At 47.6% G+C, this 23,216-nt stretch overlaps 1 pseudogene; it reads left to right on the top strand.

Annotated features, from left to right (window-relative positions):
- The window catches only part of LOC144177946 (uncharacterized), a 30,571-nt pseudogene extending 14,605 nt beyond the window's left edge, over positions 1 to 15,966 (top strand).
- The last annotated feature ends 7,250 nt before the right edge of the window (positions 15,967 to 23,216 follow it).

The raw sequence follows: 23,216 nt of genomic DNA, 5'->3' as shown, positions 1-23,216 counted from the left end.
CACGGCTGAGTTGTCTGAGTTGTCTTTGTCCGTGTCTATTTTGCGCTTTCAGTTTCCATTATGCATCACCAACAGGCCCAAACCATGACCCTGAGTTGCTGTTGGGAGGGTTGAGAAATACCTTTTAAGCAACGGGAGAGATGCTCGCCCGCCAGCCTTGCACGTCGTGGCGCCATTGTATTGTTTATTAAGTTTTAAAAATTGCATCTGCCAAAATCCAGCGCACATCTTTCTTTAATACACACTGCCTACGCTGCATAGGTATTTACATTATCACTGAAATGAACTCAGTATTATCTTTGGCTCAACACTGTTTTAAAACATATGGAGCCTATCATACACAATTGTATTCTGTAAACAAATACTTCGCCTTGGCAATCGGCATTATTGAAGGGACGGTCACCACAACCCTTGCGGTTCAGTATACAGAGACGTTCTTTTCTGGCGGGGGCGGAATGAGTGTTTCAGTGGTTAAATAAGAATTTGGGGTTTGTTCTTTATTACAATTGTATACAGTAAATAAATACACAAACTGTCAAAAGATATAAGAAAGTTTTACAAGGCAGCATGTAGCACACCAAAGTTCAGATAACAGTTGTTTTATTGTCTAAATTATTTTTTGTATTTTTTTCAAACTAGAGCACAACGCAAGAGCCTTAGTTTCAGAACACGGAAAGCATAAAAAAATTATTGCTTTACTAAATTTATTATGGTGCACAGTCAGTGTTGAACGTCACTAAATGTTGTTTGCACTGCTTTATGTGCAGTTCCAATGCGATTTAACTGCAAGTTGTGCACAACCACTGAACCGATGCATTGCAGGCTTTTTGCACTGTGGCTGGCCCAACGAAGTCTCTAACGGACGATTTTTAACCTTCCTTGATGTTCCCGATGCCGCTACTCTGTACTCGTCTGAAGTTCGTTTAGTTGCATATGCACCACCCAGTGTCAGTTATACAACAAGTATGCGTGTATGTATTTATTGCACAAAAGCAAGAAAGGAAGGTCCACCAACAGGCGTAAATTGTCTCGCCTAGTGGCGGACACCGGAACACCTGCTTCTGTAGGGGAGGTGGGATAGGGAGGAAAGAGTACATAGGAATAGGGGGATAGGGTAGAGGACTAACATAAATATATAACAAATGGGCAAGAATAACATATATACAACGTTTGGTGAAAGAAAACAAAAACAAAAAAACGAATCACTTGACATATACTTCATAAATATAAAAATACGGGACACGAATGAGTAGCAAAAAGGACACCTGCACACATACACACACACACACACACACACACACACAAATACACGCACAGGGATTCTACAACACTGCGACCCGGGCAGTTACGTACAGTTGTAGCTTAGTGCATTGTGGAGCCCCGAGGCCCCCAGGTATGCTCCCAGGGCCTCGAGCACTTTGTCCCGCTCCCTGGCACTTCCTGGGGGCCAAAGCAGTTCATCGAGTGGCCGCACCCATCGGAGCACGGCCAGAAGCTCCGCCCGCCCTGCCGCAAATTGGGGCACTCGTACAGTACATGCGGCAGGGACTGCACGGCGGCTCGGCCGTGAGTGCAGGCGGAAGTGGAAGTACCGCTCCAGTCGGTGCTTCCACTCTGCCGTCCACGCTGCCCCCACGCGGAGGCGCAGGACGGCCGAGCGCAGCCGACGAGGCAGGCGTGATGCCCGCACAGGCGGCAGACCCCCTGCGACACGTAGCCGCGGGTCTGGATGCCTGGTGCGGAGGGGTCGCTGGATGAGCAGGTGGGCGTCGCCCGCTGCCGCCTGGGCCACCATGTCCGAGGGAGGAAGCGCGTGTGCCACGGCGGCCAGCTCGTCCAGCCCGCTCGTTTCCGTCCAGCCCGATGTGGGCGGGCACCTACTATAGGCACAGCCGAGTGCCCCGGTCCGACAGCTGCGCCGCTTTCTACCGGATGCCCCGCACCAACAGGGAGTGCGAGTCGCCGTCCCGTAGACGCGCCAGGGCCCCCCAAGAATCGCACAGCAGGGCACAGCGCTCGGGCAAGGGCTGCACGTCCAGCAGCAGCTCCAGGCTCAGTCCGACACCCACCAGCTCAGCTGTGGCCGAAGATGAGGCATAGGGCAGCCGCGCCTGCCGGGTGGCCCCTCCCAGCGCGGCGGCCACTGCGGCCTACCCCTGCTGCTGCCGCACCGAGCCGTCCGTGGAAACAAGGGCGTGGCTTTCGAGGTCGCCCGAGATGACGCCCCGTGTCAGCTGCAGTTGTCCACAGGGGGGCGTCAGCCGCTTGCTGCGCAGACCTGTGATGTCCAGCCTAACGTCAGCTGTTGGAGCAAGAGCCGGGCCACCAGGTTGCACATCCACGGGGGCCACCACCTCTTCGTAGAGTGCGATCATGCGCCCCAGGCGCGAGTGGTTGTGGCCCCTCAGTCGCTGCAGCAGCGGGCCGCCCCCCTCGGCGCGCCACAGCCGGTCAATTTGGCCAAGTGACCGCCGGTCAGCGTAATCTCGAGAGCTCACGCCCCCGCCCCGGCCAGCGTCTTCTCGCACGGCGAGCTCTGGGGCAGGCCGAGGCAAGCGCAGAACCCCTTGCGGCTATTCCTTTCCAGCTGCCGCCAGGTCAGTTTCCGCAGGCTCACCAGCGGCAGCGCATACATGAGGAGACCCACAGCGGAAGCGTTGTACAGCCGGAGAGCCATCCGCTGTGAGCAACCCCGGTCCCGGGCCACCATCTTGTGCGCTGCCGTGGTGTCCAGCTGCGCCCTAGCTCGGAGGTCCTTGGATGCCTGCGGGAAGTTCAGCCGGTGGTCCAGGGTGAGTCCCAGGTACCGCACCCTGGTCTTTCACTGAAGCTCCACACCGTCGATGGTCAGGCGCCGGGCTCGTGCACGGGCGGCGGCGTATGGATGCACAAGCATGGCGTCTGTCTTTGTCACCGAGAGCTGTAGGCCGACGCCCGCCAGCGTGGCCCGGAAACAAGTAGCGAAAACGTCAATGTTCCTTCTCCAGCGTACTACCCTCGATCATTTAAAATTAATACCCAGGATCAACCTTTGTCAACTTGGTGGACTGTACCGTAGATAAGAGTAGCGTAGATAAGAGTACAATGCCCCGCAAAGGTTATTATGACGCTTTGTGTTTTCAAAGCACACTGTACACTCGGCGTAAGGAAAGCTATTACTCCACCGTTGTCGGAGCGAAGCGCGTGTGGATGTCTCCTCAAACAGAAGGTCTTTTTCCCTCCGGCGATCAATTTTGGGGGTCTGTGCAGCAACCGTGCAAAATCGCTTCGACACTGTCTACAGCAGCACGGGTAATGTTGGGATTGGGGGACAAGTGAAGCAACGCCTCCAAGGTATTCTTCCATATTAGTCCCCCGTCAATTCGCTAAGACAAACTGACGTGCAGTGCTTCGCACATGCAGACTTAACAAACTCGTGATTTACCAAACACACCTTTCGAGAGAGGGAAAAAATTAACCAAAATTGAAGTTTTACTGAGACAGCCACCCACACCAGGAAATTGCGGAGAAAACCCATTGGCGGCAATTGTAAGCCCGTTGACCGTTCTTTGTAAGAGAAAAGAAGTCTCGGTAAGTTCTTTTCCTTCATGATGTATATTTCGTTGGCTGGGTCTGCCTGGCACAAGAGTTGTGTGCTTTCGAGGCGGGGAAGCGTTTAAATCTCCAGAGAGTGACCTCACCGCTCCTCTGAATCTACAATATCGAGTCGCGCTGATAGATGAACCAATATAAATCATGCCTCGACCTTTCTCAGCTTCTGGCCGGGGGCTACAAATATGTCCACGCAGAATCATGTCACCTCTCTCAGATTTTTTTAACAAGTTCCCCGCACATTGATAGAACGCAACATTTCTCAAATATTCTCATATCCCGCAAAGCGCCCCCCAAAACTTCACTTTTCACGTAATTGTGGTCGTTGTATTTGTTACCGTGTATATCTGTGTATGTCTGGTAGTCCTAAAGATATTTGTTGCTGTGTATGTCTGTGTATGGCTGGTATTCCTAAAGGTACTTAGAGTTTTTGTCCGTCACAACCTAGTGCAGACAAGCAATGAAAAGAGCCAGGAGTTTAAATATTTGTAATGACCAGATAACATTGGGAAAGACGTGTGAAACGCGGGTTTTACTTCTAGTCCGACAAATGCATGTTCGTCTCTCGGGACACCTAGGCGGCCGATACCCCATAAAGCCACGGCTCATCAGAGAAGACAACGAGGGCGACGAAGAAGTGGTTGGGTCCCAGCGCGCGCGGTTATGGCCGCATTCCAAATTCTGTAAATAGATTGTTGCTCATCCTCCAACCATCGTTCTAGTCATTGGCTCTGCCGCCACGTTACATTTGGTGGAGAGTGGTGGTCATCATCCCCGTCCTCGGCCCAGCTTCGCACCTCATCGGCATTGGTGGAATCATCGAGGGTGTGTGAACCGCGTCGGGCAGCCCCAGCCCCACCGCTACAAGAACTCGACGACGTCCCCCCGCCCCGTGTCCCCAGCCCGTGACGAGCCGATCCGACGACGACGTTTGACCTGCCGACGACGACGACGGGTCCCCAGCCCAGTGGTCCGACGTGGTAGCAAGCCCTCACCGGTTCGTCATTCCATTGTGGGCGTCGCTGCTGTGGCCCAGAGCTCACCAATCCCATCACTTACATCTGTGGTGGCAAGAGCTTCACTCTTTATTCTCATCACATCGTTCACCTTCACCGAGCTCATCCTGCTACAGCGGCCTCGACCTGGACGGTCCCCTTCGGGGAAAGGGGCATGTTATGCCATCACCGATAATGAAGACAGCAGCCGCATGTGGCGTCACGCACAAGCATCTGCGATGACGACGATGCTGTGAGGGGCATGATGCCTGGCTTGCGTGTTCCCACATTGCTCATCTGCGTCACCATCGTCACCGCGGTGCAACTTCGACCGGGACGGTCGCCCTCGACCGGGGGGGGGGGGGTAATGTCGCGGGACACCTAGGCGGCCGATACCCCATACAGCCACGGCTCATCAGAGAAGACAACGAGGGCGACGAAGAAGTGGTTCGGTCCCAGAGCGCGCGGTTATGGCCGCATTCCAAATTCTGTAAATAGATTGTTGCTCATCCTCCAACCATCGTTCTAGTCATTGGCTGTGCCGCCATGTTACAATATCATACGCATGAGCATTCTCTACAAGGCGATCTTGTGCTAAGTTCAGCCATGAATGAAAATAACTTTAGCAGATATAGGCATCAGTATGTACAGTTTTGGAACGCAGTGTGTATACATAGTAATATGTTTGGCAACATGCAAACATAAAAATTATAATGTCAGTTGTATCCGTATACCCAAAAGCATCCGCACACAACCCAACTGCTCTAATCACATTACTGACATCATATGAAGGCAAATAAAAACGCTTTACATTGCATGTACCGGTTTTAAAACGCCCCGGAGGGTTGTATGTATTTTGCATCTTAAAAAACAAACTGCGCGCAAATTAACGGAGACAAGAACACACGTAGACAGCCCAAGCGCAGACTCGCAACTTGTTTATTATTGCACACATCAAAGCCCTGAATAGCAAAGCGCCCAATCGACACGACCCACATGCGTCACAGTTCTCAGCGCACACGGCCAGGGCCAGGGCTAAAAAGCTGCTAAAGTGGGCAAAATCTGACAAGGGGCTGAAATACCAACAGAAAAACCCAAAAACTTCAGCGTGGTGCCCTATGTTCATAGGATGTCTCATCACGGAATGAAACAAAGTGGCAGGATGGTATGAGGTGAAGGTAGTGTTTTCGGCTCCTAATAAGCGGGGTATGATCGGACCAAGAGTGAACAAAAACAAAAAGGCAAGAAACCGTCAGTGGACATATGGTAATAATCACAAAAGAAGTGTTCGTTCTGTCGTTTATTCGATCCCACTTGCCTGTGGGAAAGTATACATTGGCCAAATGGGATGGTGTTGAAATGTCAGGATTAAAGAATATAACTATTCCTAAGAAAAACGTGACCTGAGCCACTTGTCTTCCCATGGCTGCGCATGCAGACCTGATTGTGTCCCTGTGTCTGAGCGCACAGCCATCCCATTCCGACACAAGAACCAGCAAACGCGAGACATTCTAGAAGCCAGTCACATCATAAAAGCTGGTTCCGTTTGCATCAGTCATCCCTCGATCGCCCTGCTGCTTAGTCGAGCAGTCGCATAGTTAGATGCGCATTGAGAGGGATTTTGGTACCTCTTCTGGGAATGCGTCTTGGCAGTGGGAGGGGGCTCTTAACCCATGTGTGATGCGGTTATTTTTGTAGTTTTTTGCCACCCACGCGCCCCAAAGTTTGCTTTGTGGTGTTGTTACGGTTTTTTCTATCAATCAATCAATCAATCAATCTGTTTATTTGGCATCTACACCCTTACAGATACCAGGAGCACGGACAAAAAGCCAATAAAGTGGCTTGACGGGGTCCGTGCCCCTTAATGTACAGGTCATGTAAAAGTGCACATTCAAATTGTAGCACAAGCTGCGCATGCATAAAATTCGCGTTTATACAATAAAATCAGCTAGCAACAACACCGCAGCACCACCGCATTTAGCGGCAAAAAACGCAAACACAAATACACCCGCCCAAGATTACACTAATACTGACAACCTGCAGGGTAGAAAAACAAAATGATAAGACATGACACCTAAGGAATCGAAAAATACTGACATCACGTAGTTCGAAATACAGAAAAATACAGACAAATATGTAGGAAGACCGAAAGGGAACAAAAATTACAAATCACAGGTTATATTCCGAGTTTAGCAACGTAGGCAAAGTATAACACAGCAGCTGTTTGCCATAATTTGTTCTCGGGATGGGAACAAGCCATGGTTCTGCATGACGTGTATTATGGCTGTGACTGCGGGGTGTTAAGTTTGCAATATGTAAAAAAGAAGAACTGCATTTTTTTCTTTCTTTGTGATACCGTTTAGTTAGTGTTTCATTATATAAATGCGTAACGGGACTGATATTCATAGTTTCAAAGAGTGGTCCTGTGTGCGCATCATACGTCGAGTTCGCTACTGCTCTCACAGCTTTCTTCTGTATCAAATGGAGTTTGCTAATGTTGGCATTTGTTGTGTTGCCCCACACAAGTAAGCAGTAATTGAGGTGGGAGAAAAAAAGAGAGTTGTAAATCAAAAGCTTGATTTTTTGGGGTAAGAAAAACCGCAACTTCGTAAGAATCCCAGCAGAACGCGAAAGTTTACCAACCACATTTTCAACATGTTTGTTCCAGGTCATGGTCTCTTCAAAGTAAACACCGAGACTTTTAAAGTGGGACACAGTACTCACAACGGATGCTCCGATGTGCAGGCAACCATCAATATAGGCTTGCGAATTTTTTGGCCTAAATAGCACGGCTTTAGTTTTTGTGGTGTTAATTTGTAACGCATTGATTGTGCTCCAGGCGTTTAGCGTTGCCAGCACATCGTTGGAATCACGCAACAATCGTGTAGGTTCCTTTGCCGTAAAGAATAATGTAGTGTCATCCGCGTAAATAACAAATTTTGCAGAGGTGGAAATATTCACAATGTCATTTATGTAGAGTATGAACAGTAATGGCCCAAGGATGCTTCCTTGGGGTACTCCTGAATTTAGAGGTTTACTAGCAGATATTTTATTATCAATAACAACAATCTGGCTCCGAAACTGCAGATAGCTTCGTAGCAGATCTAAGAATACACCCCTGAAACCATAATATTCAAGTTTTGTGAGCAGAGTTACATGGTTAATCCGGTCGAAAGCTTTTGAGAAGTCTACAAACACCGCTAGCGTTAGCAGCTTATTTTCAAACGACGTTAAAATTAACTCTTTTTGTGCCAGTAGCGCTGATTCCGTCGAAGACCCTTTCTTAAAACCAAATTGGGAATCGGTAATTATACTATGTTTTTCGCAGAATGTGGTCATTCTTCCTGTGATTATTTTTTCAAGGCCTTTAGAAAACACGGGTAGGACGGATATGGGCCTGTAATTAGATAACTCGTTTTTATCGCCGCCTTTAAATATCACGCTAACTTTAGCCATTTTCATACGGTCTGAGTGCGCCGAGAACTGGGACGTATGCGGGGGGGGGGGAGAGGGGTGCAGATTTCGGCTTGGGAATTCAAGGCTTTCATGTGGGCAATAATAAACCAGTTGCGGCTCTTCGCTTGTGCTGTCTTCATGTGTTCTTGTCCCCCTAATATGCGCTCAGTTTGTTTTTTGAGATGCATCATTACCAACTCGCCCAACTTCAAACCCCTTTACGGTATGTAGAGTAATGAGCAGAATTATGATTCTTCTACTAGTGCAATGGACCTTTTTCCAGTAGCGATCTGCGCATGCGCGGGCTGCCGGTCCGCCATTCTTGGCAGTCGCCTCGGGCAAAATAAACAAAAGCACGCCCCTCGGTTTTCTGCTTAGGGAGCGGCTATAATCTGCACGTTTTCTTTTTTTCTCTCTCTTTGGACTCCTCGTGGTGGGATCGTACGTGCATGCAATAATGGCTTTCTAAGAAAAGGGGCGAAGACACTTGAGACTGACCACGCTGCCAGCACATGGCTGCCACTGAGGGGGTTACGAAAATGAAAAAAGGGGGGGGGGCGCTTCGAACACGGCAGATTAGTCACGAGAACTTTCGCCTGCTACCGTACCGTGGCATTCATGTGAAAGGTGCGGGTGACGGGTCGGTGCGGGAGGGGCAGCAGGACCAGGATATTTTGTGCACGAGTTCTCCGAAAGCCAAACTTTCTTGGGGGTGTGCCTTACTGCCACTTTTAGTTCGCCGTGGCGGCCGCTAGAGGGACCGGTACTGGAAAAAGGTCCATACAAGGTACCTCTTATAGTTCCTACCGCAACTCACCATGGGTGATTCCTGCTTCCTTCTTGTGCTTCTATTGGTAGCGAAGAAATATGACGTGGACCACATCTGGCTTTCAGAAAGAAAATTCAGATGCTTCTTATCACCCAGTTCATGCACATTTGCGAGAGAAACACGTTATGGTGCCACAATGCCACTGCGTTGCACGCCAAAATCGCTAAAGCGCAAATATTCCTAATGGGGCCGAAGACGTCCAGACAAAAGACGGACATATTTCCCCAAAGTCCAATGGGTACCGAATAACTCTGCTAAAATCTCTACACACAGTGCGCATACATAAAACCGGGCTTCTATTTTATCAAAACCGTTACTTGAAAATCGCAAAAGCAAACGGTTCTGGATTCGACAGTACACGTATCAATCAAGAAGTAGGAGTAAAATGGCACCTTCAAATTATAAAGCACGTATCAGTATACATTTCGACTACTCGTGGACGTGTTTACTTTGGGCGGGAAAAATCGTCGCAATGGCTATTTCGTCGTAGCCGTTCTTGGTCTTTTAGGCCTTTACGATCGACTGAAAGGACGATGAGCAAAGGTTGTACGCACTTTTAACGAAGGTTTTAACGAACATTTTATGCACTTTTTTTCTGTAGCAATGCTTTCGTGCTTCTTTCAACTTCGGCGATGTTGAGTAATAATGTGTTTTAACGCGCCAAGGCCACTCTAGCGATGGGGCACGCCTAGTGAAGGGCTAAGTAATAGTTTTGACCACCTTGACATCGCTTACGTGATCCGAAACTCGAAAGCATGCGAGTGTTTGCTTTTGGCGTTAATCAGAAAAGCGGCCTTGCGTCCGCGAACCGAACCCACTTACATGGCCTTAGTAGCAGCACGCGTCACCATTGAGCCGCTCATATACTTGACCAGTAACCAAACAATCACTCCGACTGATCGCTTCCATTTTGCCGTAGAGGGCTGAAAATCTAACACTACCCGAAGCGGTCTGATGCACTGAAAACACATCTTGATGTGTAAGGCTGCAGTATATTTCAAGAGAGATTAACCATGCGACGGTCGCCATGTAGCCGTATAGGAACTGTAAATCTCCATACTAAACCTGCAGTTTTTGATCGCAGTTCCGATTCAAAGTTCAAAAAAAAATATTGGTCATTAATATCACGGCGAAAGGCGAGAGACGAGTTATTTCCGAGGTTATTATTGTCGCAGAACCGTGCACGGGGAGTTTGCTGGCGGATAAGTTTAACAATCACTTTTTATAAATGGGTGTTGCTACGGTCACACACACAGTTAATCATAGTAAAAAACATTGTATTCCATCTAGTACTGGAGGCACAATATTTTTTTTCCCCGTAACTGAATCAGAAACTCGGAGCTTGATTCAAAAACTAAACAGCAGTTTGGCATGTGGGATTGCTGAATTTAAAATACAGCCGTTAAAAGCCGTCGCGCTATATATATGTGTCAGCCACATATATGCAAACTGATACTACGTTCTGGGGATTTTCCTGATGTCTTGAAAAATGCCAAACTTTCCGTGATTTTCAAAAGTGGGGTTCCAAATGGCAAGAATAGTTACCGACCGGTATCAGTTCTGCTCATTTTTTCAAAAGTAATAGAATAGGCAATCAATACTCGAATCTTAAGCTTCTATAACACAAACCATAGAATCGCCGAAAAACAGTACAGCTTCCAAAAACAAAAATCAACTGAAATTGCAGTACTATATATAAATATAGTATATATATACTGTGATATATATACTGTAGTATATATATACTTATATATATATATATATATATATATATATATATATATATATATATATATATATATATATCTCGAAGTTAATCAATAAGCGCTAGACAGCTGACATACGGAAATAATATGGAGAGGATCGAATACGCTGTAAAGAACGGAGGTAGCCTGAAAGCAGTAAAGAGACGTCTTGGCGTGGGGAAAAATCAGATGTATGCACTTAAGGATAAGCAAGGCAATGTCATCACAAATAGGGATAAAATAGTCACAGTGGCGGAGGAGTTCTATAGGGATCTGTACAGTAGCTGGGACATACAGGATAATGCCGAACGAGACAGTAGTTCAGATGAGATAGACATCCCACCAGTAACGACCGAAGAAGTAAGGAAGGCTTTGAAAGAAATGAAAGGGGGCAAAGCACCTGGTGAGGATCAGATAACAGCAGACCTCTTGAAGGATGGCGGAGAAATTGTACTTGAAAAACTGGCAAACCTGTATACGCAATGCCTAATGACCGCAATGGTACCGGAATCTTGGAAGAACGCGAACATCATCCTAATCCATAAGAAAGGCGACATGAAGGACTTGAAAAACTACAGGCCGATCTGCTTACTGTCAGTCGTCTACAAGGTATTTACCAAGGTAATCGCTAACCGAATCTCTGCAACCTTAGAGTTCAATCCACCTAGAGAACAAGCAGGGTTCCGTAAAGGTTATTCAACAATGGACCATATTCACACGATCAATCAGGTGATAGAGAAGTGCGCTGAGTATACTCAACCCCTATATATAGCCTTCATAGATTATAAGAAAGCATTTGACTCGGTCGAAACTCTAGCAGTCATTCAGGCATTACGGAACCAGGGGGTAGATGAGCATTATGTAAGAATACTAGAGGATATCTATAATGAGTCTACAGCTACCATCATCCTCCATAAGGAGAGCAGTAAAATACCTATAAGGAAGGGTGTCAGACAAGGAGACACAATCTCTCCAATGTTATTCACAGCATGCTTACAAGAAGTATTCAGAACGTTGGATTGGGAACAGGTGGGAGTAAGGGTTAATGGAGAATACCTCAGTAACCTCAGATTTGCTGATGACGTTGCCTTGCTAAGTAACTCGGGGGACGAATTGCAAAGCATGCTTTCCGCACTGGATGAACAGAGTAGAACCGTGGACCGGAAAATTAATATGCAGAAAACTAAAGTAATAATCAATAACCTCGGGACAGCACAGCAGTTTGAGATAGATGGCGAGGCAGTGGAAGTGGTAAGCGAATATATATACTTAGGCCAAGTTGTGACCCCAGATCCCAACCATGAGGCAGAGATAATTAGAAGGATCAGAATGGGGTGGGGTGCATATGGCAGACATTATCAGATAATGAATAGCAGCCTACCATTGTCGTTGAAGAAGAAAGTGTATGACAGCTGCATCTTACCGGTACTCACCTACGGGGCAGAAACTTGGAGGCTCACTAAGAGGGTTCAACTTAAATTGAGAACGACTCAGCGGGCAATGGAGCGGAAAATGATAGGTGTAACATTAAGGGACAAGAAGAGAGCGGAGTGGGTCAGGGAGCAAACTGGTGTTAAAGACATATTAGTAGAAATTAAGAAGAAGAAATGGACTTGGGCAGGGCATGTAATGCGAAGGCAAGATAACCGCTGGTCATTAAGGGTAACAGAGTGGATCCCTAGAGAAGGCAAGCGCTGCAGGGGGCGGCAGAAAGTTAGATGGGCAGATGAGATCAAGAAGTTTGCGGGGATAAATTGGTCACAGTTGGCACAGGACCGAGGTAATTGGAGAATAATGGGAGAGGCCTTTGCCCTGCAGTGGGCGTAGACAGGCTGGTGATGATGATGATATATATATATATATATATATACTTCTAATAAGAATTGTTTGCTATTGGAGTGTTTCAAGAGTTTAAAAAGGCTTTCGATTCTATCAAACACGATAGGTGAGGTTAGGTTAGCTATAAATTTATTGATGCGTGCAAAACGACGGTTTTTACTCGCCGCGACGCGGTCGTGGCGTCGATGTAGGGTTAGCTGTTACTCTGCACCGCGCCGACGCACCCCATTGCCGGGTCGCTTGGTCTGTGTTTTTAAAGACGATAGTCTTTCTTGGGCTACTCAAACCCACAAATTTTGGTCTGTCTGTATGTCTGTCTGTCTGTCTGTCTCTCCGACTGGCTGTCTGTGACTCGATTCAGCCACCCGGCCAAAGCAAAACAATGCCTGCGCAATAGTCTTATATAGTGACAGCTAAATCTACCCGTCTATGTCAGGTGTAATGTTCATACTTGTCAACATTGTTGAAGAAGAACAAGACATTCCGCAAATATGAGACAACAAATCAATACAGAAGTGATATTTGTAAAAAATCAAACATGCTTGAATTTTGCGAAATTAAATACTTCATCAATTGCAGAAAAAGAATTCACTCCGCCGTCGCCTGCTGTCGCCCACGCCACTATAGCTTCTGGCGCCATTTTAAGAAATCAACCGGCTACAGTTACGCAAGGTTCCACTAGATAGGCTATACGTTCTGCCTGCAACGCACGTGGAGGAGGGAAACGCGCTTCTAGAAACGTTGAAGTAGGGCGCCTCGATTAACGCGCATCTTCGCCGTACGGCAGCGTTCGCATCGAGACACCCGGTTTGGAGCAGTGGAAAGCGGGAAATTTAAAATGATTTAAGCAAATCTTTGGCGTCTTTACCTTGGGAGGAGCGCGACGCAAAAGGAACAACATGAGAGATGATCGGGAAAGCAAAGGGAGGCATTTACTTCGCAAAAGCAGATAAAGACTGTCGTCTTTTGACGGTATTTGCAACGAAAGGAGCAGATACGCGGCGAATGTTTAAACGCGGAGCGTTTCGTAGTCGCATGATGTCCCTCGACCGTCGGCGGCGGCGTCCACACGCTCACTGCGCATGCGCGTCGCGGCGAGCCGCAGGTGCGCGTCTCTCCCCCGTACCCTCCTCGCTCTCAACAACAGGTGCAGCGTTGTTGTCCGTCCGCACCCCTCCCCCTACACTATATAAACATAACAGTTTTCGGCGCCTGGTTTCGATCCCACGACCCTGTGGTCCGAACGCGAGGTACATGGTGCTCTTCCCACTTCGCCACAAAAGCGGCACAGAATCAAAGGCTACGAAAGCGCCTTATATCCTTGACTCATTGAAACTACGTCAAGAAGCTGCTGATAAACGGCAGCAGTTGCATCGATCTCATCTTCACCAGTTGCTGCAACGCACGACCACTGCTTAAAGACCCCTTAACAGTACACTTCAGTGACCACAAAGCCGTCGTTCTCAGCGTCCAATACAACGACAACAGCAACAAATAAATAAATAACGACTTACAACAACCTACTCCTTGCCTTCACTTCTTGCGTCACAAAAAAAAAGAAAAATTCGGCCCATCTCTCTACGAGGGGGGACTCGAGTAGCAAAATCACGAAAGTATTAATTGTTATATGAACGAAATAATAATAATTAAAAGTAATAAGCAATAACAGTTAACACATTCACTACCACCCCACCACCACCCCCCAAACACTAACGTTTTAACGCAATACACCCATCCATCCCCCACGCGACGCATTTACTTGAGGCCCCCCTCATGGGGAGATGGGCCCAATTTTTTCTTAGGCTACTTAAACCCAGAACTTTTAAGTGCAATGCACTTCTTAAGCGACCCTGAACCTGCGTCCACCGGCGATGTCCGCGGACGTGGAGATGGGCGCGCGCTGCCTGGCCGCTGACATGGCACATACCCACGTGAGGGATTGGCCAAGAATCGGGCGTGAGAAGGGCTAATGCACCTGCCTAAAGGAGTACTGACACGAAATTTCAAAGCTGAGATCCGCTCTAGCAATCAAGTACAACGACAACACAAATACGTGTCTGTGAATAAATGCATATTTCTTTCTTTGTAGTTGTGGTGTGTGTGTGTGTGTGTGTGTGTGTGTGTGTGTGTTTGTGTGATCTCTCTTTCGCGAACATTACCGAACCGCGCAAATTCAACTCGTGCATTCGCACTTTCACATTCTTCCCCTCGGGGAAATGCGGGGAATTTTTCGGTCTGTCTGTCTGTCCGTCTGTCTGTCTGTGACTCGATTCAGCCACCCGACCAAAGCAAAACAATGCCTGCGCAATAGTGTTATATAGTCACAGCTAAATTTACCCGTCTATGTCCGGTGCAATGTTCATACTTGTCAACATTTTTGAAGAAGAACAAGACATTACGCAAATATGAGACAACAAATCTATACAGAAGTGATATTTGCAGTGTTCCTTTATAAAAAATCAAACATGCTTGAATTTTGCGAAATTAAATACTTCATCAACTGCAGAAAAAGAATTCACTCCGCCGTCGCCTGCTGTCGCCCGCGCCACTATAGCTTCTGGCGCCATTTTAAGAAATCAACCGGCAACAGTTACGCAAGGTTCCACTAGATAGGTTTAACGTTCTGCTTGCAACGCACGTGGAGTAGGGAAACGCGGTTCTATACACGTTGAAGTAGGGCGCCTCAATTCACGCTTGTCTTCGCCGTACGGCAGCGTTCGAATCGAGACACCCGGTTTGGAGCAGTGGAACGCGGGAAATTTAAAATGATTTAGGGAAACATTTGGCGTCCTTACCTTGGGAGAAGCGCGACGCAAGAGGAGTAACATGAGAGGTGAGCGGGAAAGCGAAGAGAGGCATTTATTTCGCAAAACCCGACAAAGACTATTGTCTTTTGATGGCATTTGCAACGAAAGGAGCAGATACGCGGCCAATTATTTTGAGCCTGCTGTAGGGCCCAAAGTTGAACGTACTTGTCGTTGCTGCGCAGTGCTTCTTGGAGTTTCGGCGGACAATTCTTCTATTTCGCGTCGCCTGGAAACCGGACACAGTCCCAGAAGATGTGCCAATGGTCTGCCAGACCCCACTTTACACACTTTTCAGAGACCGCTCAAATAAAGTCCTGGGTGTAACACGTGCAGCGTTGCCGGCACGATGGATCCGGTTTGGAGCGTCCGTATCAACGCGGCCTCCTCCCGGCTCAGTCCTTGGTTGGGGGGGGTGGCATTACCCATCGACGTTGGTGGTAGGCCTTGGTGATTTTGGTGTAGCTTGCTAGGCAGTCTTTGCGCTCGAACCACCACGGACGGTTGGTCTCGGGGGAGCGGAAGGTAAGTGCATGCGCCTGCGAGTGAGCCATCTCGTTATGGTTGAGCATAGTTCCGCACTCGCCCCTGTGCCCCAGGAACAACTTGATACGGACTTCTCTGTCTTGAAGCTTGGTTTTTCCGATGATGGCAGCCGCCTGGGCGCACACTCGACCCTTGGCGAAGTTGCGCACGGCGATTCTTGAGTCGCTGAGCACGGTGCGACACTCAGCCTCGGAGATCGCCAGAGCGATGGCGGCCTCGTCTGCGTCCGTGGCGCCCGTGCACAGCACGCTGGCTGCCGCTGTCGTGGTACCCGTGGTAGCCTTCACAGCCATCGCGTCGGCGGGACGCGTGGGCTCATCCTTGGCGTGTTGTTCGATGGGGTCTTGGCCTGCCCCGCGCGCCACTCCTTGTTGAATTCTGGGTGGACGTTCTTGGGGATCGGGTCCACTCGTATGTGGGCCCGTGCATCCTCGCTGAAGTCGCTCGACTGCCGGTCCGGTGCTCGGGGATTGTAACCCAGGGTCTTGAGTATATGGCATCTCCTCCTGGTTGCTGAGAGGCGCTCTAGCTGTGCAATAAGCGGCGCCTCCTCGATCTGTTTGAGGGTGTTGCGCACGCCTAGTTGAAGTAAGCGTGCCGTGCTCGTGGTCTCCGTGAGGCCTAGCGCCGTCTTGTAATACTTGCGTATTAGCGCTTTGATCTTGTTGCGTTCAGTGACCCGCCAGTTGTGGTAGTCAGCCACGTACATTATGTGACTTATGACAAAGGAGTGGACGAGGCGCACGAGGCTGTCCTCTTTCATTCCCGCTCTACGCATGGAGACTCGGTGTATAAGGCGGGTTGTCTCCGCTGCCTTGCCGCTGAGCTTGGCCAAGGTTTTGCCGTTACAGCTGTTCCTGCTGATTAGCATTCCCAATACCCGGATTCTTGCCACCTCGGGAATTCGCTGTCCCGACGCGGTGACGATCTTGATGCGGTCGCAGTATTTTGGGGGGATGTTGCCCTCGTATTTGCTCGTATTTGGCGAGCAGACCAAGCCCGTGCCCCTGAGGTGCAGCTCGATGGCGGTGACCATCGCCTGCACGTGGTTCTCGATATAGGCGTCACTACCCCGGACAACCCACAGGGTGATGTTGTCGGAGTAGATTGTGTGACGGACGTTCCTCTGTGGCAGTGCCTCCGCCACTCCGGTAATAACGATGTTGAAGTACAGTGACGAGACAACCGACCCCTGCGGTGTTCCTGTGCTACCGAGCTTCTTCTCCTTGAGTTTCAGGTCCCCCGCGTGTAGTTCCACCATTGGATCCCCGAGGAAGTCCCTTACGTAATTGTAGCTGGCTTCGCGCATACTTAGTTTGGGGACTTGATCCAGTATGACCGAGTGTTTCGATTTGTTTCAGACACTTGAGAAATACTGAATCAGGTGAACCTGTCTCAGTATAATCAGAAGTTTCTTACATATTCGCTTTTATTACACTGAAATTAGTCACGCCAGGTCCAGCTTTGGACAAATTAAGTACGGTGTGCCACAGGGATTTATTCTCGGACCGATAATATTTTTATTGTATATCAATGACAACGCCAACTTGCCTTTAATCCTGGATATAATATTGTATGCAAATGATACAAACGTCTTTTTTTCTGGCAGAGATCTAGCTGTGCTAGAAAGACAAAGAAATGTATGTTTTTAAAATTTGTCGATTTGGCTCAGTAACAATAAATTGAATTTAAACACAATAAAACAAAATATACGATTATTCGAGCTTGCACCAAAACGTTTAGGGCAACAGGTTTTCCTCAATTTCCGAGGCGAATGTATTGAACAGGTTGATTCGCAGAAATTCTTTGGCATTGTGTTCAATGAATATTTAGGTTGGTCCCATAATATTGACAAACTTCAAACGGATATATCCCGGTGCATTGGTATTATTTATAAGATAAAATATTTCCTAGCAGCTTCGTTAAAAAGGCCAATGTACTACATTCTATAGTCAATGAGAGCTTGCTCCTGGGCTAGTTGGTACAATACTTCTTGTAAGAACGGGTGCACTTTGACGGGTGCGCTGGAGCGCGTTCAAGTTACAGGAAGCCCTCACTGTAATCGAAAAGGCTACATCAACGGCCTGCGTTCTACCCGTGTCGGATAGCTACCGATTGTTCCACCTCTTGGCCCGTATTTCCTCCCTTGTTTTCTCAATAATCGTTTTCAACAGTATCGAAAACAGCAACAAACGTGGGCTCTTGGTATATGTAGTTTTATCTACATGTATCAATTCCACAACCTCCCCTGACCTTCTGACTACCGTTCACAGTTCTTTCCGGACCCATTTAAAAGTTCCATCTTTGGAAGGACTTCAAATGTTTTTGTGTTTTTGGCCAATCCATCATAAGGGTGCGTGTAATATATTGCGTGGGCGCCGCCACCACACAAGAAAAACAAAAGGGGATCTGTGATGGCGTTGCTACAAACTGGAGCAACTAACCTGTGCTTCTGTTCGTGATGCTGTGGAAACAGCTGAACACACATAACATCTGCACTCCCTCATTGTTTTGTACGAAATGTAAAGATGTATAATGTTTGTTGTGCAAGGCGGCCGCGTATTACCCAACCATGTGCAGACGGTGTGAGTGCTGCACCTCCACACCGTAACCTAGTGGCCGGGCTGATGATATTTTTAAAAATCAACTTCGAACAAAACATGGTTGACACCAATGGTATACGTAAAGGCCTGTAGGCATATAGGGTGCGATTTCAAAAATAGTAATGAAAAAGTTAATTCATCGGCTTTTGCGAGAATTAAGGCACAATCACAAAAATGAACATTTTTTGGCACAATAAAATCGGTATACAAGTCATAACCTCTAATTCGTGCGAATATGCCAATATGGCAGGATATAGGCGCAAGAAACAAAATAGACATTTGCCTAAACTTCTGCCTACATAACTATTGCGTTCGGAAATACCTAACTTATTCTTTATCAGCGGTATACATCTCGCTATGTTTCACCCATCTTGCCTACTCCCAAGCTCCATTCGAGCACCGATGTCATTCGAGTACCATCGCTCTGAGCTTCAACTGATCCCGTTAAAAGCGAGCGCTATCTTAAAATGGTGTCCTGAGCTTGAGTAAAACGTGTCTCAGAACCTTTTATGCGGCCCCTTATGCCCGTGCCTTTGACCATTTTAACATCCGGAGTGAGGTTCTGCTCTTTAAACTTATTTTATGCCCTTTTTATGGTTCAGTGTTATTTTATGCCCTTTTTATGGTTCAGTGTTGTGCACTTCTGTTTTCCGCACATGCTTAGCGTCAGCAACTCCTATAATTTTACACCCGACAAGATCCAAGGACATGGATTTGAACTTTACAAAGTTTATAACTAGTCATAGTTGTCTTAAAATGTGGTGACTAAATACAATAAGGGTTGGTCCGGGGAATATGGAATGGACACCTTAATTGCACGTGAGCGACCGTTTGAAAATCTAGAATATCTGTGCACGCGAAAAACGAACCCCTAGCTAAGGATGAACTATTCAGCTAGTTCTGGTGGCACTGTTTTTCGGATTACTTCAGCACCGGGTAATTATGTACTCTCCTTGCGCTTTCTGTTTGTTCTACCGAATGTGTAACTGAAAATCTGTTATGTTCTGAAAACTGCATGCGCAACACAAGGGGCTGCGAACGTAATGACCTCACGCATGCCTTCGGAACTGCAATGCTTGTACCTCCATCTTAGTGCCTCTTCCCAACTGTGTGAAAAATAGTGCACTTCTGTCAAGAGGAGCAATGCACGCTACAAGAAGAAAGGCCCGATGAAAAGTAAAACAGTAAAGTAGAAATAGCAGACGTCTCAAAGCACGCGCCGTCAGTTTATTTCCCGTGGCCTTCAGCGCTTCGCTCTGCAAATGACCACACGAGCATACGCCGGGCGCTGGCCAATACTGAGTGGCCAATGACAGCTTAACAGCGGCAGAGGTGTTCCCGAGCTGAAAATAGGAGAGCGTAGGAATTGTGGAGTGTGCCCGGGAAACAAGACAGTAGGGCATTCGGTCCCGTCCTCTGTCTCAGTGGTTGTCCACAAAAGCAGGCACTAGGCCTCTCCAATGCAAGTAAGTCATCTCATCAGGGGGTCTCAGAAGGGCATAGCGGCGCTGCCAAGAATGCCGTGTTCGTCGCACACGTCGTACCAACAAGCACCTCGGCTGGTGACCTGGCCTCGCAAGTACGCCCGCCACGACTGTGCCTGCCCAAGTAATTAGAGATGCCTTAGAGGCGAATTCGTGCCATTGACGAACACGCAATCTCCCATTTTATTCGCTGTGTGTATTTCTTGGGGTTTTAGGTATTGTAATCAATGTCTCCTTTAATCACCTCTTACATCGTAAACATGAATGGCAGCGCATCTTCTCAAACCATTGCAAATGTCGTCAGAAGACGATAGCCTTCCGAAGCCCCTGCTACCTAACTGCCTCTCCTGCTTTACCCGCGCACCTGTCACGCTGTTCCCCTCCGGTGTCGGTCCATTTATTGGAAGTTAGCACAGTTCAAATTTGCAGCGTTTGTACTAATGGGTTGTCTGTTGGGACGTTTGAGAAATATCGCTGGAGCCAGAGTAGCGCCAGCTCAGGCGCTAGCCTTGCGCGTCGTGGAGCAATTGTATTTTTAACAGTTTTTGAAATTGAACTTGACCAAATCCAGCGCACATCTTTTAATTATGCACACTACCTACGCTGCATATATATTTACGTTGTTCTTTGAATGAGCTCAGTAATATCTTTTGGCTTAAAAACGTTGAAAAATATTGAGGCTACTATAGACATTTTTCACATTGGATATGCGGCATTATAGAAGAGACACACACACAGCGACCCTCGCTTTGAGGCAGAGACGGAAATGGGGAATAATAAATATTCGTTGTTGAATATGAAAGCTGGAGCGCTGCCACTGATAAGACATTATGCTCGTAATGACACCAGTTCAAGAAAATAATATATCAGGCGATGTAAAACGTTAAAAATCTTTGCTGGGCTGCATTAAAGGATGGCCAACGTAATAATGACCATAACTTTGCTGCGGTCAACAAAGTTATAATGTATTACCAACTAGCTCGTACCTACACTTTGCTAAAGTAATATAGACTATGATTGAATTTTCAAAGTTCCATTTTTTTATTTTTTAAATATTCAGCAAAACGCAAAACTGCACCGCCAAAACAACAAAACGTAAAAAATAATACCTAAGCAGTTGAACGCAAAACAACGTTAGTGCATGGCGATTTGAAATGCCACTGCGGTCTGTCAGTAGGCGTTGGTTCCGAATGCATTGGAAACACTACTGATGCACGGCCAATTCACGGGCGCATTGCTGGCTTTATACACTATGGCAGCGCAACGAAGTCTCTAACAGATGATTTTTCGCCTTCTATGATGATCCCAGCGTGGCTACTCTTTACTCGTGAAAGGTTTGTTTAGCTGCATATATACGACCAAGTTCCAGTTTTACAACACTTAGTGCCAATGTCAATTTTACTTTTCCAGTAAACAACCCTCGTTCATGTAAAACTTAATACCTTCCAGAAACCTTTGCCAATTTCGTGGATAGAGAGCTGAGTACCGTAGAAAAGACTGCAATGCCGGGCAGCGGTCAATATAACGCCTTGTGTATTCAAAGCGCAGGGTACACCCGGAGTGAGGAAAGTGCATATCCCGCCGACGTCACCGATAATCGCGTGTCAATGTCTCCCCAAACAGGCATTTTTCACTTCAATGCATGATAGGTGCAGGTCTGTGCCCCAACCGTGCACAAGTGCTCAGACATTGACTGCAGGAGCACTGGTTCTCCTGGGTAAGGGTGGCATATCAAGCAAAGCGTCTAAGGTATTATCAAATCTTAGAGTCCAAGTCAATTCGATAACATACGATCTTACGTGCAGAGCGTTCCATATGCCGAATGTACAATCTTGTAAATAACAAAACACCGCTGTCGAGAGAGGGAAAATAAAATGACAAGAATCCAAGTTTTACAGTACCAGCTTCCGACACCACGGAATTGCTGATAAAAAGCACTGGTTGCGATTAGAAACGAGTTGGCCGTTCTTTACAAGACAAGAGAAGTTTTTGTAAGTACTTTGGTCACGATGTATATTTCGTGGGCTAGGTCGGCCTCGCTCGAAAGGTAGGTACTGGCGAGGCGTTGAAGCATTTCAAACTCCAGAGATTGAACCCACCACTACTCTGCGTCTACAATACACGAATGGCCCCGGTAGATGAACCGCTAGAAAGAACATCCCGAGCCTTCTCAACTGCTGGCCAGGGTTAACAATGATCAACACGAGGAATCATGCAACCTTTCTGAGATTACTATTTTAAAAAGAAGTTCGCCCCACATTGATAGAACGCAATATTCCTAAAAAAGCCTAATATCACGCAAAAGGCCCCCTGAAACTTCACTTCTCAAGTAACTTCGGTCGTAGCATTTCTACTGTGTGTCTGTGTTTTGTCTGGTACTGCTAAGCGTATTTTTGGTTGTTGTTACTCATAATTTGTTGTAGACAAGCAACAAAAACAGCTAGTGAGTTTAAACATTTGGAATGACCAGAGGCCATAGGGAAAGACCTGTGAAACGCGTTTTCGACTTTTAGTTCAAAACTGCAAGCTCGTCTCTGGTCGAATATGATACTTATGAGATTTCTTTGAGGGCTGACATTGTGTTAAGTGAATCCAGAAATAATAATGACTCCAGAAAGAAAATGCGAAAGTATGTACAGTTTTGGAACGCAATGTGCATAGAGTAGAACCCCACTGTTCCGTTCCTCACTGTTGCGTTTTCCTGGCTATTATTTTGTGTGCCAGCGGTCGCGGCATATCTCCCATAGTATGTAATGCATCGCGAACCCCGCTGTGACGCCGCCACTGTGGGCGCATTCCCGTAGACTGCGTCACACCCTGACACTCCGAAGGTGCTTGGGAACCGCAATTTTTGCTTTTGATGAGTCTTGACCAGGCTTTGTTACTTCACTGGCTACAAGAAGCCGCAAATGAGTTGCAGAGGCCGTCATTAAATGGCCATCCGTCGGAAGTGCAATCACGATCATCACTGATCGTACAAGAGAAGTTTCACTTCGGAACGCCTGAAGTGCGTGTGACGTTAGCTCCACCGCACTGTTGCAAGAGTGCCGTGCAGCGTTTTTAGATTAGGCGAGTTGGCAAAGTGCGCGGCCTTCAGTACCGCCGGGGCAGGCAGTGCTCCCGCCGACCAGGCGGTGGCACTGCGGTGGTGTTGAGATTAGGGTGCCTCGATGCGCGCCCGCGTCGCTCGATGCGCGCCCGCGCCGCTAAGGGTGAGGACAACCGCGTCGTCTGCTAGCGCGATCGCCATTTTCTTGCATCCGCTAGGCTCGGGGCGCGCGTTTGCTGCGTGACGCGCCTTTGTAGTGCTGGTCTCGCTAACAG

Source organism: Haemaphysalis longicornis, unplaced genomic scaffold (assembly GCF_048455015.1).
Source record: "Haemaphysalis longicornis isolate Haplotype H1 unplaced genomic scaffold, Haemaphysalis longicornis Haplotype H1 scaffold_35, whole genome shotgun sequence".
NCBI lineage: Eukaryota > Metazoa > Arthropoda > Arachnida > Ixodida > Ixodidae > Haemaphysalis > Haemaphysalis longicornis.
This window is presented reverse-complemented; position numbering and strand designations above follow the sequence as displayed.